Genomic DNA, 19,066 nt, shown 5'->3' on the forward strand with positions numbered 1-19,066 from the left:
TGTTGTCTCCATTGTAGTGTTGGGCAGCGGCAGCTGGATGTTAACAGCGCGTAGCGTTGCGCAGTTGGAGGTGAGCCTCCAGCAGTGGTGGACGTGGGGAGAGAGAGGGCGGAGTTTTGAAATTTGTAAGACTGGATGTCATGAACTGCTATATATATGTATTATGACTATTAAGGTAAATACATTGTTTGTACTCTATCAAAATCTTTTATTTGCTAACTATGCCTGTCAGTAGTAAGTGCCTTAAGTAGATTGAATCTTTTATTTAGTTGGCGCGCGACAACAAAGAGACAGACAATGACTTGCACCGCAGGCAGCCACGTGCGCCGGCTGGCTCATAGAAAAATAACATAGACGCTAACCTTGAGAAATATTCCAGTATTCTTTGCCGACGTATACCGCATGATAATTGCGTCCAAGTTAACTCTGAGCACTAAGAAGAGTAAAGGATTGTACTACATTTCACATGTAAAACCGTTTATTGAAAGATAATCTGCTTTCTAACTTTGTCTTTGCCATAAAACATTTCACTTCACATTTCTAGTATGCTTTGTCACACTGAGAAACTGTTAACATGCAACAATGTTCTGAAGTTCACTATCCAGTCTAGAAACTAGGGAACATTTTTAAACAGAAATTACGAATGCATTGTTATAGTGAACAGACGACACAGTGTTGTTATTTGTACATTCTTGATTGTTAGTTGCACGATTACGTAACGACTATAAGGCTTACATACTTAGAACATATACTCTTAATGAGATTTTAATGCAACATTTTGGTTTACTTGAAAATACATTCTTTATTTGAAGCACATTCGGTAAGATTAAAGATGACTTAGCATTTGGTTTCTCTAATAGCTACACGATTATATCACGACACTACTAATATGTGACACGATTTATATTGTTGCTTTTGCGGTGTATCTGTTTTATATCTGCACAGTTTTTCTGTATTATTCTGGAAAGTAAAACATGTTTTAGTAGTAACTTTTGTGGTATAGCTACAATGAGACAGCCTTTATCGTAGCACAACAATACGTTACATTATAGTACTTTCTTGATCACGGTAAGGTACGTAATAACTACGATATCTATACGGAAAGCATTTCACCTTCGTTTATGATGAGGTAGGTACATTGACTTCAGCAGAACTTTGCTTACAGAGGACGATAACTACGACAGTTCCACAGAATTATCTTACAGCAAAACGCACATTTAGCACTACAGGGCAAGCATTTGAGTGATTAATTTGGTACTTAAACCATTTATTTATCAATATTGTTGAAAGTTTTTTGTGATACATTTCATTCCATTGCTGTAATCTGTAACACCTGGGAATATAATTACATTAATCCTCAGGGGGGTAGACGCTTACTTTGTGTACCATGTGTATGGCAAGCACACGGAGCCCTAGCTAATATGGTATTTGCTTACACAAATTTACACATCGGTACTATATTTCTCTAAGACACAAATTACACAGCTATCTGATCATTTAACAGAGGAACAAACATTTTTTTTTTACTACATCAGTGACAGATGTTTACGTAATTACAAAGTTGGATAACTTCATACTTACGAAATTGTATTTTGTCTGTACTTTGTGAACTGTTCATATTTTTTTCGGAACCATTGTGATGCTATGAGAGCTTTGAATGATGTATTTGGTATGGGATCATGATTATTAAAGTACGTTTGAGGCAGGTGACACTTTTGACATGAGCAGAGAATTTTTTTTAGGTTTTGAAATTATTGGAGGAAGCTACGACGATTTTGAGATTTGACTGAGGTGTTATGATGTTATTATTACGATAACTATTTGTATTATGCTGTTGTGGTATGTTTATGGTCAGTAAGCTGATGCTATATGAGTTATTTGATTATGCTATGTATCTGTTATGATGAAATATTGAAGAAGTGTCGACGAATAAGGTAAGCAATAATGAGTAGTGGTTAGGGACTCTAGTTTGTGAAAAAGGATGTCGGAAACCGAGAATCGTACTTTAAGAGTTATGAAATGTATGTAAATGCGTGAATGTATTACAATGCCGACGAAAATTTTTTGGACACTGTTATATCAATAGGATTTTGTTTCTACAGATGTGTTACGCAAATTCTTGACCTATGAAATATTTTTATATGACACTGTCACTGTAGCGGAAACTGCTGTCGTAAATATTTTGGTATGAAAGGTGAGTGACCGTGACGTAATGCCTTGTGAGCGTCCAGGTGTGCCAGCCGCCTTGAGAAAAAGTCATTAGTGTGTGCCTTTCAGAGGCACAGGTGAAAAAAAAGGGAGGCCATTATCCTCGCTATTGACCTTCCTTTGTAGAAAGCACCGCAAATACGACACGCTCATTACTTGGAAACATTCTTACATGTGCACACCTGATTATCACAAGCGTCTTTCTGCGAGAGTTGGGAGAACGTCTACTGACTTATGAAATGCCACATAGCTATTGAATGATGTTTTTATTCTTTACTTTGCATAATTGCTTATTTCAGTTGATATCTGTTTTCCAGCTGTGTTACAACATTGGTTTTATAAAATAAAAGTAAATGCATTTGCTAATGTGAAAACTTTATGTCATCAGATCTGTTAAATAATAATTTTATGATCCAGATTCTTCAAAAAAAAAAAAAAAAAAAAAAAGGAGCACTTGGAAAGGATACAACAATAAGAAGGAACTAGTAACAGGAACTGCATACCAAATTTTCTTTTCAAGTACTTGGTAATTTATTTCATTGAATAAGTAGTGGTGCACCATTTTAATTACATAGACGTTAAGATGTGAATATACATTTCCCTTATCTGCGTTGTTGTCTTCAGTGTACTATATTTTCTGCTTGTGGGTTTGTCATGTTTAGATATAAGTTATTACATTTATTGCTGCTTGCTTTGCTTACCTGCACCTTTTTTTCATTGCTGTTTGTATTAATTGTTTTGTGCTGCTGCATTGCCTCGTCCCTTAGTTAAGCATCTGAGCACAGTAGATTTAAGTTAGCTTAAGAGGGGGTAGCCTATATAAGAGAATGAGTTGCGATGGATTTGAAGAAATGCACTGAGAGGTTATATGGGAAAAGTACAGAAAGCAGGTATAGATAGGACTTTTTGGAAATAATGAATAACGAAGGGAGATCTCCGAGAAGTAAAGAAAGTTTTGTTTGCAAAATACTGCAGTAAAACAAACCCTGCCCTTTCCTTGTGTTATCCCACTATGTGTTTGTGTACCCTTGTGTATTTATGTTCTTCCTGTCTTTATATGTTTATCTGATAAGACTTATGTTGCAGAATTTTTCTAATACTAAGCTACATTCACTATGATGAGGAATACTGTTATCCTCAAATATAATTTGCATTAATAACATGTTATTTACTTTGTAAAGATGTTTACACATTATTTATTCTGTTTTGTTCTAATGCTCATGTGTGAAGTTGATGTTTCAAAAGTTATTCTGATCTTTTATGTATGTACTTATGTCATAATTTTTGTAACATTGATATATTTGCTATTTCGATTCTTTTGTAAAGCCTGTACTACTACAAATGTTATGTGTATTGTTATGTTCTTTAATGATACATTTTGTACCTTTGTTATTGTATTCTCGTGTTATAAAATTGTAATTGACACCAGTTCATCAAATTAAGTAACTTGTAAATTACATTTCACTGCACACGTTTCTGTTGGTCATAGTATATGGACAATATGTGAGAAATAGGGACTGATAGTGTTTGCAAGTGTATTGATAATTCAGTAAGGTACTGGTTAACAGCATTGCTGGTTCTAAGAACAATTCCAAAAACTTTGTGAGTGGACAAGTGGTGGGTTATGGACTTGCTATATTATCCGCAAGACTCTTCAATGGTGATTGTGCACCTGCACAGTCAAACAGATGGCTGCTGGCAATCTCTACAAGGACTGAAGTGGGTCTACACCTTTGATGACTCCCCAATACCATTATTTCTACAAGGACTGCAGTGGGTCTGCACCCCTGATGGCCCACCAATACCGTAATCTCTACCAGGACTACAATGGATCTATTCTGTGTTGACCTACCTACCAATATTCTTCAAAACTTCGACTGACTCTGCTGTGGGTTTACTCTGTTGTGGCCCATTACCTGTCTGCATGTCAAGAGTCAGCACTGTCTTTCCGTTGGAAGGACAACACTACTTCTTCAAGACTGCATGGAAATCCATTTTCTTATATTGCTCAGTCTTTGAGAAAAACACTACTATTTTACTGTGATGAATGATCAGGACTGTCTATATGGACTGTGAGAAAATTTTAGCGTTTGACCAACATTGTATCAATAAGTGTGTGCATTTGATTTCTTTGCTATTGTAATCATAATTATGAAAAAAAAATTTCTAATCTGTATTGGCACTGCCCAAAACAATTTGTAATTTTTTTTTGTGGGGAGCATGGGGGCTATGTGAGTAGGTTGTTTACGTTTTCTTATTGGTAACGCCATGTAGTGCTCTGTATGAAAAATCACTGGCTGTGCCGTGTGCAGTCTGTGGCTGGTTTACATTGTTGTCTCCATTGTAGTGTTGGGCAGCGGCAGCTGGATGTTAACAGCGCGTAGCGTTGCGCAGTTGGAGGTGAGCCGCCAGCAGTGGTGGATGTGGGGAGAGAGATGGCGGAGTTTTGAAATTTGTAAGACTGGATGTCATGAACTGCTATATATATTATGACTATTAAGGTAAATACATTGTTTGTTCTCTATCAAAATCTTTTATTTGCAAACTATGCCTGTCAGTAGTAAGTACCATAAGTAGTTTGAATCTTTTATTTATTTGGCAGTAGTGGCGCTTGCTGTATTGCAGTAGTTCGAGTAACGAAGGTTTTTGGTGAGGTAAATGATTTGTGAAAGGTATAGGTTAATGTTAGTCAGGGACATTCTTTTGTAGGGATTATTGAAAGTCAGATTGCGTTGCGCTAAAAGATATTGTGTGTTAGTTTAAGCACAATCTTGTATAATTTTTCTAAGGGGACGTTTCAGTAAAATCACTCTTACTTCGGAAGACTTCTCTCCATTGAGAATGACATGCTGCTTTCTGTTATTTAGGAACTCTTCAATCCAACCACACAATTTTGCTGATAGTCCATATGATCTTACTTTGTTCATTAAACGACTATGGGGAACTGTATCAAACGCCTAGCGGAAGTCAAGAAACACGGCATCTACCGTGTCTATGGCCCTCTGAGTCTCGTGGACGAATAGCGTGAGCTAGGTTTCACACGATTCTGATTCCTACCGAGTAGATTTCTAGTCTCCAGAAAAGTCATTATACTCGAACATAATACGTGTTCCAAAATTCTACAACTGATCGACTATAGAGATATAGGTCCCTGGTTCTACACATCTGTTCGACGTCTCTTCTTGAAAACGGAGATGACCTATTCCATTTTCCAATCTTTTGGAACGCTACGCTCCCAACGGCCTTTCCTCTTTTGAGCGATTTTAATTGTTTTTCTATCCCACTGTCATCTATTTCTATATCTACCAGTTTGTCAACTGTGCAACAATCTAGAGAAGGAAATACAATGCAGTCTTCCTTTGTGAAACAGCTTTAGAAAAAGACATTTAGTATTTCGGCCTTTACTCTGTTATCCTCTGTTTCAGTACCATTTTGGTCACAGAGTGTCTGGACATTTTGTTTTGATCCACCTGCCCGCTTTGACATAAGACCAAAATTTCTTAGGATTTTCTGCCAAGTCTGTACTTAGAACTTTACTTTCGAATTCGTTGAACTGCTCTCGCATAGCCCTCCTCACACTACATTTCGATTCGTGTAATTTTTGTTTGTCTGCAAGGCTTTGGCTATGTTTATGTATGCTGTGAAGTTCTCTTTGCTTCCGTGGTAGTTTTCTAACTCGGTTGTTGTACCACGGTGGCTCTTTTCCATCTCTTACGATATTGCTTGGCACATACTCATCTAATGCATATTGTACGATGGTTTTGATTTTCGCCCACTGACCCTCAACACTATCTGTACTTGAGATAAAAATTTTGTGTTGAGCCGTCACATAATCAGTATTCGTTTATACATGTCCTTCGAACATTTGTGTGAGTTTCCTAACTTGCCGAACATCGCAGAAGTATTGCCCTCGAGTGGGGATCTCAAGATTATGAGCAGCAATCAGAACTCAGTCGACAAATGAATACGAGTACTCCGGTAAACTTAAATTGTTTATTTCTTGTAAGCTTTTCTGTCAATTTCATATAATGCGCAAAGAACGTATTAGAGTACTGAAAAGCGAGTGAATGCATTTTACATATGTGCGATACGTTGTTGAGAGAAAACGATGAACTCGCTGGAATAAACACAGGCGTAAGAACCTCCAGAGAAAGAGAAAAACGAAGTATTTTCGTCACACAAAATCGCTAGAAAAAAAAACAGTAGTAGGAATAGTAGAAAGAAAACGCACGGAAACATGTATGGATAGAGACAGAGTCTGACTGCCTCTCTCTCTTCGCTACTGCTCCTCACTAAAGAGTATCTCATTGTCATTGGGTTTCATTCACAGAGAAGTGGAACACGCATTGTGACATCCAATTTCAACCTGCTTAGGGGTCACTTCGAGACTTTAGGTTCCGGAATGACCAGATCAACAGCCGATGTTCGCGTGTTGTAGATATGAGAGACAAAAGGAATTGAGTCATCTGAATAACTTACTTGTAACTAAAGGAAATTAGGAGCTGAATCTGAATGGGCAGCTTAGAAAGCCTGCACACTGAAACAGTTCAAATTAAATTATTCTATAAAAAATAATATATACAACTTGAAGTAGGATGCACATTACTCATTCATTCTACTGAGGCCAACCGTATCGCCTTCAAGTGTCACGTCCAGGAAAAGAAGACGACTTAGCACAAAGAACATGTTAAGGAATAACCGACATGAAGTACTGAGCTGTGACAGAAACAGTATTTCCGAAAATATTTTTGTGACTGCTATACTTCCAGGAATTCTGCTTAAGGTGGTTAGAGCTTCTACTCGACAGTATTCCAAATAAACAAGGAAGTACATTGTAAGTAGGTTGTTTAGGTTTTTTTATCGGAATCGCCACCTAGCGCTCTCTATGAAAATCACTGACTGTGCTGTGTGCAGTCTGTGGCTGGTTGGTATTGTTGTAATACTCGCCATTGTAGCGTTGGGCAGTTGGCTGTTAACAACGCGTAGCGTTGCGCAGTTGGAGGTGAGCCGCCAACAGTGGTGGATGTGGGGAGAGAGATGGCGGAATCAGAGCCGATGATCTGGACACGTGTCCATCAGAGACAATACATTTGTAAGGCGGGATGTCATGAACTGCTATATATATTATGACTTTCGAACACTATTAAGGTAAATACATTGTTTGTTCTCTATCAAAATCTTTCTTTTGCTAACTGTGCCTATCAGTAGTTAGTACCTTCAGTAGTTTGAATCTTTTATTTAGCTGGCAGTAGTGGCGCTCGCTGTATTGCAGTAATTAGAGTAACGAAGATTTTTGTGAGGTAATGTTAGTCATAGCCATTCTTTTGTAGGGATTATTGAAAGTCAGAATGTGTTGCGCTAAAAAAATATTGTGTGTCGGTTTAGTGTTGATCAGAATAGGTAAAGAGCGAAATGTCTGAGTACGTTCAGTTTTGCTCAGCTGTTTGAAAATCAAATAATGTAACAGATTTATCAGCACAGTAATTCAATAATTTTTCTAAGGGGACGTTTCATATGTATTGGAAATAAACAAGGAAGTACATATTGGCATTCAGTTAGACCCTTAGGCTGGTAAATGGTTACACGAAATTAACCTCTGCGTAAAAGATGTGCCTCTCGTAGCTATTTCGGCAGCTGGTATTCGACAAAAGGTAGCTGACTTTATTGAAAGAAGATTAATTGAAGATAATGAAATCCACCTTGCACATCGGTTGAAATCGGAGAGCGACATCCTTAGCTTACCATCAGCATTAATTCGCCCACTGTAGAATGCAAAAGAAGGATTGTGAGCAGTGGGGACTAGACAGTTGCCAATCTAGTTAAGTCTAAATGATTTGTATCGATGAGAGGAAATTTATTCTAGAAGCCTCTGAACAGTTTACGAGGAGATATCAACAAAGAAGAAGTATAAGGCAACTAAGTTTTCACATTCCAAAGAATCGGTAGAATGTGACTGTGTACATGAACAGTCCATGAAACAGCGCCGTCGGTGTCCACATTGCCGAACGCTTTACGTGTACTAACAAAAATGTTGCTCGTACTTTTGGCTGGGATGCGCCAGACAGATTCAGGGACCTAAATAGGAGAGCTTCTCTTTTCTTCATTGAATGTCTTGTCTAGAGTGCAAATTTTTCTTGTAGATGACTGACTGAGGCGTGTAAGTTCGGGTGTGTTTTTATTGTTGTGGCAAGGCAGAAAGAAGACGTAGAAACCTGTTTCTGGTAGATAACACATGCGTGCTGAAAAGCGCAAATGGCACGTGAAACTTAATGCTCCATCCAAAGCACGGACTGTCATCGGAACCACTACATACACTCACTCAATAAGACACGGCGCCGAGGTTTGGAGTTGAAAATAGGATGTTAGTGGACCAGGAATCTTACGTAACGAGTTAGCTTCTCCTTGCCTTACAAATATTGCTACTGAAGTATTATTTCATCCCCAGGTTCTCAACAGTTACCTTCAAACTGAACACCACCACACCCTTATGAATTGGCCATTTCGGCAAAAGAAACAGGAGTCAATAAAGTAGTGTTGCTCAACGGTACATGCAGTTTAATCAGGGTGCTCTATTTTGGACGCAGACCGCATGAGATACCGCACTGTGAAATCTACTAACTTGTACTGGTTAATTATAACACTTTGTGTATTTACTGCTTTACATTTTCTGTATTTAATGGGAGGAATTACGTTTTTTCTGTCGTGACACTTTTGAGAACAGCAACAGTAGCCACTATAAAGGCGAAAATATGTCTCTTGGAAGAAGGAGACCCAGGAGGGGACAAACGAAGCCCGATCTAGGTACAGCCACGGCCGTCAGTGGTGACGTCGGGTGACGGCCGCGCCGTTGTGCTGGGTGGCAACGTCCTTCAAGGTGCGACGAGATTTATGGGGAGGGTTAATAATTAGCTGATGGCGTTGAACATTTGTAACCTTCGTTTGTGTTGCCAGTGGAACGGAAAGCGTGTTGTGTTACCCCTGACAGCGCCGCCAGACGAGTGACAGGCCTCGCCTCGCCCGGGCCGTATTTTTAGGCGGCGTCGCCCCGTGTTCGTCGAACGCCAGTCACGTGCCGCCGACTGCACACGTGGTGGGCGTGTCCCGGGGCTTTCAGGGCAAAGGAGCAAGTGGCACCAGTATTAATGTCTCTAAAATTAAATATAGGTTCTGGTATTTATTTCGTTTCAAGTTAACAGAATATCGTTTGGTGCTCCGGAATGTACACAACCATTAAACATGCTTGCAAGTATAGCCTAACGTTTTTAATTAGTTGCCATTTTAGGCAGGAAAAATCCATTTAAAGTTTGAAGTCCTTATCCCCTGTCTCTCTACAGACCCTCACAAATTGTTTGCGAATAATGCTGTTGTTCACTGTCTAGTACAGTCATCAGATCAAAGGGACTGGTAAAATGATCTATACAAGATATTTGTATGGAGCGAAAAGTGAGAGGTCTGCCTCATTAGTACAAAAAATGATGCGTTAAATTTCGATTACATGATAAATCGCACAAACGTGAAGCTCGTAGATTCAACTAAATAGCTAGGGATCATAATTACAAGTAACTTGAATTGGAACCATCAAATAGAAAGCATTGTGGGAAAGGGTAACCACAGACTGCGTCTTACTGGCAGAACACTTCTAATACGCAACATATCTACTAAAGAGACTGCCAACACTATGCTTTTTCATCCTCTTCTGAACTACTGCTGCGCAGTATGTCATCCCAGGTAGTAATGACGAAGGACATCGTAAAAGTTCGAAGGGGGTCAGTTTGTTTCGTGTTATTGCGAAATAGGGGAGATAATAACACGGATTGATACCCCAGTTGGGGTGGCAGTCAGTTAAACACAGGGGTTTTCCATTGGGGCGAGATGTTTTCAAGGAATTTCAAGCACCAAATTTCTCCTCTAAATGCGCATGGAGAAATTATCATCGTAATCTAATAACATAAATCAGAGTTCACAGGGAAAGATCAAGATGTTTGTTTTTCCCACGCGATGTTCAGGAGAGTAACTGACGAGTTAAGGTGATGCAAAGTCATTCTACGAACCCTCTGACAAACACTTTAGGTGAAGTGTGCATATTATTTTGGTTATTCTGTACATTCTGTTTCTTACGTAAATATCGATATGCGTACCTCACACAGAGGAAAATCAGTAATCTTTGACTATTGCTACAATATCTTTGTGTTGCTACACCGCCTCTGCTGAGATGACTATAAAAGTTAGACGCATTCTGAGTTGAGCAATATTGAGTAGCAGACATTTTGGACAAAGGTCAGGAAATTTTGTTTGTAGGTGTGGTATGAGACAGATGGAAAAGCAGTACGAATATTTTTGATATAATTATGGAGAGAGAAGCTAAGGAGGTCATTTATATATTTTTCTGGAATGTTGAGAGACTGAGGTAGGCACGCAAGGGCATAGCATTGTTTCGTGTTGTTGAGGTTTGTAGTAAAGGAAGCTCAGATACTAGAATTCTTATACGGATTGCTCTGACAGGAAGATGAGCTTCCCCTTGCTTAAAGTTATTTGTTAAAGTCATGTCAAGCAAATACTACTTATGAACGGTCAGTTGATGTTAAAGCATTTTCATTTGATTTTTATCAAATGTTATTTCTTACCAATTAAAATTCTCAACCTTAGTTCAGTTTCTTATGTGCTACGCACATTGCACTTTGTGGTACGGAATTATCAGTCGTAGATTTTAATGTTCCTTAGCTGCTGTAAGCTGTGCGCTGCTTTCGAGATACCATCATCATCATCATCATTATTTAAGACTGATTATGCCTTTCAGCGTTCAGTCTGGAGCATAGCCCCCTTATAAAATTCCTCCATGATACCCTATTCAGTGCTAACATTGATGCCTCTTCTGATGTTAAACCTGTTACTTCAAAATCATGCTTAACCGGATCCAGGTACCTTCTCCTTGGTCTGCGTCAACTCCTCCCACCCTCTAATGCTGAGCCCATGAGTCTCTTGGGTAACCTTGCATCTCCCATGCGTGTAACATGACCCCACCATCTAAGCCTGATCGCCCTGACCGCTACATCTATAGAGTTCATTCCCAGTTTTTCTTTGATTTCCTCATTGTGGACACCCTCCTACCATTGTTCCCATCTACTAGTACCTGCAATCATCCTAGCTACTCTCATATCCGTAACCTCAACCTTGTTGATAAGGTAAGCTGAATCCACCCAGCTTTCGCTCCCATACGACAAAGTTGTCGAAAGATTGAACGGTGCACAGATAACTTAGTCTTGGTACTGACTTCTTTCTTGCAGAAGAGGGTAGATCGTAGCTGAGTGCTCACTGCATTAGCTTTGCTACACCTCGCTTCCAGTTCTTTCACTATGTTGCCATCCTGTGAGAATATGCATCCTAAGTACTTAAAACCGTCCACCTGTTCTAACTTTGTTTCTCCTATTTGGCACTCACTCCGTTTATATTTCTTTCCCACTGACGTTACTTTCGTTTTCGAGATGCTAATCTTCATACCATAGTCCTTACATTTCTGATCTACCTCTGAAATATTACTTTGCAAACTTTCAATCGAATCTGCCATCACAACTAAGTCATCCGCATATGCAAGACTGCTTATTTTGTGTTGACATATCTTAATCTCACCCAGCCAGTCTATTGTTTTCAACATATGATCCATAAATAATATGAACAACAGTGGAGACAGGTTGCAGCCTTGTCTTACCACTGAAACTACTCTGAACCATGAACTCAATTTACCGTCAACTCTAACTGCTGCTTGACTATCCAGGTAAAGACCTTCAATTGCTTGCAAAAGTTTGCCTCGTATTCCATAATCTCGTAGAACAGACAATAACTTCCTCCTAGGATCCCAGTCATATGCCTTTTCTAGATCTACAAAGCATAGATATAATTCCCTGTTCCACTCATAACACTTCTTCATTATTTGCCGCAAGCTAAAGATCTGGTCCTGACAACCTCTAAGAGGCCTAAACCCACACTGATTTCCATCCAATTGGTCCTCAGCTAATACTCGCACTTTCCTTTCAACAATACCTGAAGATTTTACCCACAAGGCTGATTAAAGAGATACCTCTGTAGTTGTTACAATCTTTTCTGTTTCCATGTTTAAAGATTGGTGTGATTACTGCTTTTGTCTAGTCTGATGGAACCTGTCCCGACTCCCAGGTCAATTCAGTTATCCTGTGTAGCCATTTAAGACCTGACATTCCACTGTATTTGATGAGTTCCGACTTAATTTCATCCATCCCGGCTGCTTTATTGCACTGCAATCTATTGACCATTTTCTCCACTTCCTCAAATGTGATCCTATTTCCATCATCATTCCTATCCCATTCTACCTCGAAATCTGAAACATGACTGATCGTATTTTCGCCTACATTGAGCAACTCTTCAAAATACTCTCTTCATCTGCCCAAGGCATCCACAGGATTCACCAGCAGTTTTCCTGACATGTCCAAAATACTTGTCATTTCCTTCTCATCTCCCTTTCGAAGACAGCTAATTACACTCCAGAATGGTGTTCCAGCAGCTTCACCCATAGTCTCCAACCTGTTTCCAAAGTCTTCCCCAGATTTCTTCTTGCATGCTGCAATTATCTGTTTGGCTTTGTTTCTTTCTTCTACATGTAGCCATTTTTGTTACGCCTTCTTTTTCCTTTTTCGAGATACCTGCAAAAATAATTTTTAAGACACTACGTAAGTGAAAATACAGTTTAGGGCCAGGAATTTCTTTGCAAGTTGAGTTACGTATTTATTTCAGAAGTCAGGTAACGGTCAGGGTAGTACCGTATTTTTAAAGAAACAGTTAGTTTCAGTTTGTAGACATTTTTGAGCAAATCATACACTCCTGGAAATGGAAAAAAGAACACATTGTCACCGGTGTATCTGACCCACCATACTTGCTCCGGGCACTGTGAGAGGGCTGTACAAGCAATGATCACACGCACGGCACAGCGGACACACAAGGAACCGCGGTGTTGGCCGACGAATGGCGCTAGCTGCGCAGCATTTGTGCACCGCCGCCGTCAGTGTCAGCCAGTTTGCCGTGGCATACGGACCTCCATCGCAGTCTTTAACACTGGTAGCATGCCGCGACAGCGTGGACGTGAACCGTATGTGCAGTTGACGGACTTTGAGCGAGGGCGTATAGTGGGCATGCGGGAGGCCGGGTGGACGTACCGCCGAATTGCTCAACACGTGGGGCGTGAGGTCTCCACAGTACATCGATGTTGTCGCCAGTGGTCGGCGGAAGGTGCACGTGCCCGTCGACCTGGGACCGGACCGCAGTTACGCACGGATGCACGCCAAGACCGTAGGATCCTACGCAGTGCCGTAGGGGACCGCACCGCCACTTCCCAGCAAATTAGGGACACTGTTGCTCCTGGGGTATCGGCGAGGACCATTCGCAACCGTCTCCATGAAGCTGGGCTACGGTCCCGCACACCGTTAGGCCGTCTTCCGCTCACGCCCCAACATCGTGCAGCCCGCCTCCAGTGGTGTCGCGACAGGCGTGAATGGAGGGACGAATGAAGACGTGTTGTCTTCAGCAATGAGAGTCGCTTCTGCCTTGGTGCCAATGATGGTCGTATGCGTGTTTGGCGCCGTGCAGGTGAGCGCCACAATCAGGACTGCATACGACCGAGGCACACAGGGCCAACACCCGGCATCATGGTGTGGGGAGCGATCTCCTCTCACCTCTGGTGATCGTCGAGGGACACTGAATAGTGCATGGTACATCCAAACCGTCATCGAACCCATCGTTCTACCATTCCTAGACCGGCAAGGGAACTTGCTGTTCCAACAGGACAATGCACGTCCGCATGTATCCCGTGCCACCCAACGTGCTCTAGAAGGTGTAAGTCAACTACCCTGGCCAGCAAGATCTCCGGATCAGTCCCCCATTGAGCATGTTTGGGACTGGATGAAGCGTCGTCTCACGCGGTCTGCACGTCCAGCACGAACGCTGGTCCAACTGAGGCGCCAGGTGGAAATGGCATGGCAAGCCGTTCCACAGGACTACATCCAGCGTCTCTACTATCGTCTCCATGGGAGAATAGCAGCCTGCATTGCTGCGAAAGGTGGATATCTACTGTACTAGTGCCGACATTGTGCATGCTCTGTTGCCTGTGTCTATGTGCCTGTGGTTCTGTCAGTGTGATCATGTGATGTATCTGACCCCAGGAATGTGTCAATAAAGTTTCCCCTTCCTGGGACAATGAATTCACGGTGTTCTTATTTGAATTTCCAGGAGTGTATTAAGTCTTTGTATAATTCAGTACAGTCAGAGTTTTGCTCGGTAAACGAGTTTAAGTTAGGAATTAATTTGTTTAGTAATTATTTTTTGAGCCGTTTCAGTAGACAGTTTTAGGAAGATTCAAGCAGATAAAAGCTGACAAGAATTAAGTTACAGTGCTAATTGCAAAGCTGTCATGTAGATTTAGATGTAAATGTAAACCTCCTTTGTGAAGGTTTGTATTAAATAATTTCATTTCGGTTCTTCATATCTATCAATCTTTCTATTTGATCTTGTTAAGTACCAAGTCTGTCAATATGAAGCCAACGGCCGTGTGGGGGTGAATACACCCATTCCGGTCAAAGCAGCGCCGGGCGTGGCCAATACTTGGATAGGTAACAGAAGCTGTTGATAATTCTCTCTTTGTCTTTATTGCAGAGGAGACAGGAGGGATGGTGGCGTAAAGTCCTTGATCACCTGTCTTTTCGCAGATGTCTTGGAGTAAATTCCAAGCCCCTATGCAGTGTCTCGCGGACTATGGGCACCCGAAACTGTAGATGGTGATCTGTCCGTCTGATGAGAACGTGAAACTCGGTGGTTGCCTTGGTGATCTACGAGATGAGCAAGCGATGTATCGGCAGTGGGTTTCATCCTCTCTCTTCTCTCATCATCTAAAGCAATATCGCAACACTACACACTCACATGCACGCAGGCACACAGGCGCCCTCTCGCACTCTTACCAATACAGTCATCTAGACTTAACAAATACACTTGCAACACAGCTCTCATACTTCGCGAAGCCTGCAGTCGTGGAGGAAACGAAAAACCTTTCCACTTCGGCTGCTAAAAAGTCCTCTGGTGTCTCCCAGATATTTATACCATATGACTTTACTTTCTTCGGTATTACACATAGTTAAATCCTTATGGAGTAATTTCAGATTTTATCAATTCTGCTACAACATTTCATCAGATGAAGGAACTAAAAGCAACCAAATGAATGAAATGAATAACTAGTACCCCAGATTTCAATGTATAACTCCTTAGATATGACGTTGCTGTCTATGAATATTTTAAAAAGCAGGCCTTCCCAAAAATAAACTATGCGTATGCAAAAACATAGGGGATTAGAGTACAAATAAACATTGCGATCCAAAACTGGAATTAAAGTAAAGCAAATTAATCATTATATCTAAGTTTTATTCCAGCGGCGTCTTAGCGCCTTCATCGTTTTGAGGTCTGTCCTGGTCGGTACGCAAATCACTAAGGAAAGTCGAAAGACTCTTTTAGAAACCGAAAAGTGCTGAAAACATTACATTATGTGTACTGCGCAACCAACTGCCTAAGATGCTAGTTATGACTGAAGAGAAAACTCAACTGTAGAATGCGAGTTCACCTATTTGTACTTTCCGTGACATCACAACTCTATTTCCGAAAATATTGACGAGCAAGGTGCTTTGAAAAACTATTTTTTGATACGACACAGCGATGACCAGCTGAAGTGAAAATAAGAATTTGGAAACAATACTGGTGTTGGAAAGCCCTCAGTCGGCGATTTCACATACTAGGGACGAAATTCTTCCGACCTTACGTTCTGCCGCTTTATATTTAATCTTTTTTCACCCATAGAGAAACTAAAAATATCAATAATATTCATTCTTCACGTGATAAACTGGTGCGCAAGGACTTCGGAAAGTAAGTTATTCATGTCATCCCGCGCTAAGACGACTGCGCGACGAGGGTTGTGCATTGTCAGGAGAGTGTACACGTTCCAGTTTTCCTTCAGACAAAGATCTTCTGCAGTACGGATAGAAGCTGCATCATAATTTGTGAGTGAAATCATGCGGTGACTTGAAACATGCTCCGAAGTTGAACTACACAGGGCAGTGCGACTCTTGTGGGCGAAAGTCTAGATTTTGCATACAAATTAACAGTGAAATTATGGCACTATATGGACCAAATGCAGCGTTGCCTCCAGTGGTAATGAAATGATGCCAACAACTTGACCCAAGATGCACATTGTGAGTGATGGTGACTGGGAAGGAAGAAATCCGGCACTACGTGGTTTCCGTCTTTTCTGAAAGAATATCTGTGGGGAAAGAGAGTTTCCAGCTATGAGGGTGTTCATGCAGCGGTCCTCCAACAGGTCCGTGACCAAGGAGTGGATTTCTATCGTCGAGGAATTGAACGATTGGTAGAACGTACCGACAACTGTTGACAGATACTAAGTCGCAAAGTAGCGTGACTTATTTGCGCCATTTTGTAGTGTACTGCAGCATTCAATAAATGTTACTTGAACTGCCATAATCTGTAACTTACTTTTTGCAGTTCCCCTCATATTAGTTTCCTATGCTTTTCTATATTAAACAAGAAGAGAAGATTTATACAACTGAGAGATAATAACTCAGAAGGCCATATATATAACTCTTGTCTACAGATGAAAATTACTCGAAATGTATATACTTACAACGGATTGGCTGACAGCACACATCCACCTATGAAATTTATCTAATGCTTGTCTAGTATTTACTTGGACACAAAGCAACATAGATTAGTTCTACGACCTTAACTCTTTATTACACTGTGTCTCGATATTAATCATCGATAAAGTGCTTCCTCCTAGCATAATCATTATAGTCAGACTTCCTGGTACTTATGTATGAAAAGTAACTTTTCCTATTGCTGTTAATTCCAATTTGCATCAATAGCAGCAACAGTTCTGTTGCTAAAAGATATAATATGTGGCGACATGTAAAATGCGTGTAATATTAATTTTTCAGTTTTGGCGCAAAATGTAAAGAACAGCATCGTACCAAAGTCAAGTGATGAATTCGATTTGATGTTGACGACTTTAACACTTTGCTATTCTTATTCCGTATGTATTCTCACTTAGCCACACACAGAGATTAAAATGAAACCACGATCTTATACCATCACTGGTCCTTCGAAGAAATACTGCTGGAAAAAATCGCAAATTCAAAAATGTATTAATTTAGAGTAATGAAATTTGGGGAACTCATTCGTCAAGGTAACATATTAAGTAATTAACAGTGCATGATCACAGGTTAATGGAACAGCGAGATAAACCATTGCAAATGTGAAATTTTGGTACATTAATAATCGTTGTACCCGCCAAAGTGTTGAATGCAAGCATGCAAACTTACATACATTATGTTGAACAGGTGCCCGAGGTCAGTTTAGGGGCTGGAGTTCCATGGCTGTGACAGGTAGTCGATCAATACAGGGACGGTTAATGCTGCTTGTGAATGACGCTGGAGTTGTCATCCGATGATGTCCCACATGTTTTCGACTGGTGACAAATCTGGCGATCGAGCAGGCCAAGGCAACATGTGGGCACTCTGTAGAATACGTTGGGTTACAGCAGCGCTATGTGACCGACCGTTATCCTGTTGGAAATCACGTTCTGGAATGCCATTCATGAATCGCAGCACAATATGTCGAATCACGAGAGTGACATACAAATCTACCGTCAGGATAAGCACGAGAGCGCTGAAACTGTCGTATGAAATCGCACACCAGAACATAACTCCAGGTGTAGGTCCAGTGTGTCTAACACGCAGACGGGTTTATTGCAGGCATTCAAGTGGCCTCCTTCTAACCAACATACAACCATCACAGGACACCGAGGCAGAACAAGCTTTCATCAGAAATTGCAACAGATGAGATCTCGCTTGACATCACTGAAGTCGCAAACGGCAGTGAGTTGGGGTCGGTGGAATACACGCTACGGAGCGTCTGACTCGGAGCTGTCCTTGAAGTAATTGATGTGTAACAGTTCATTTTGTCACTGTGGTGCCCGGTGCCGCTCAGATTCCTGCTGCAGATGCATTACGATGCGTCAGTCACTCGCCGAACACGATGATCCTCCCTCTCGGTAGTGCCACGTGGTCGTCCGAAGCTCGGTCTCCTTGCGACGGTACGTTCATATGACCACCCCTGTACATGTGCATTGTCTACATTCCTACCTAGTATGTATGCAAAATCTCAGAAGGGACATGCAGATTCTCATAACCCTATTACACAACTTGTTCAAACTCAATGATGTGTTGATAATGGGGTCTTTGTCGGCTTAAAGACATTCTTGACGAGCGTCATACCACTTCGACCAACCTCAAACGTTCACGACCGTTACAGTGTTTATTTAAAGCAAACCTGATTGCATCGCCATATAGGAGCCACTAACGCTGCTCTTAAGCGTCATTGACCAGTTCAATGTTGCAGGTGCCTACTGTAGTCTCTGTATGAGGGACACGTTCACACCCAAATGTTCTTTATCACTGATAAAGCTTGTCTGGGTTTGTCAGGGTACGTGAACTCTCACAACAAAAATTGTTCAAATTGCTCTGAGCACTATGGGACTTAACTGCGGAGGTCATCAGTCCCCAAGAACTTAGAACTACTTAAACCTAGCTAACCTAAGGACATGACACACATCCTTGCTCGAGGCAGGATTCGAACCTTCGACCGAAGCGATCGCGCGGTTCCAGACTATAGCGCCTAGAACCGCTCGACCACTCCCGCCGACCCTCTCATAACAAGTAGCAGTGACATCGAGACCTGCGCAATTACTCCAACATGAATAAAAGTCAGTTCGCAAGGGCGG

The sequence above is a fragment of the Schistocerca gregaria genome, chromosome 1 (assembly GCF_023897955.1).
Source record: "Schistocerca gregaria isolate iqSchGreg1 chromosome 1, iqSchGreg1.2, whole genome shotgun sequence".
Taxonomy (NCBI): domain Eukaryota; kingdom Metazoa; phylum Arthropoda; class Insecta; order Orthoptera; family Acrididae; genus Schistocerca; species Schistocerca gregaria.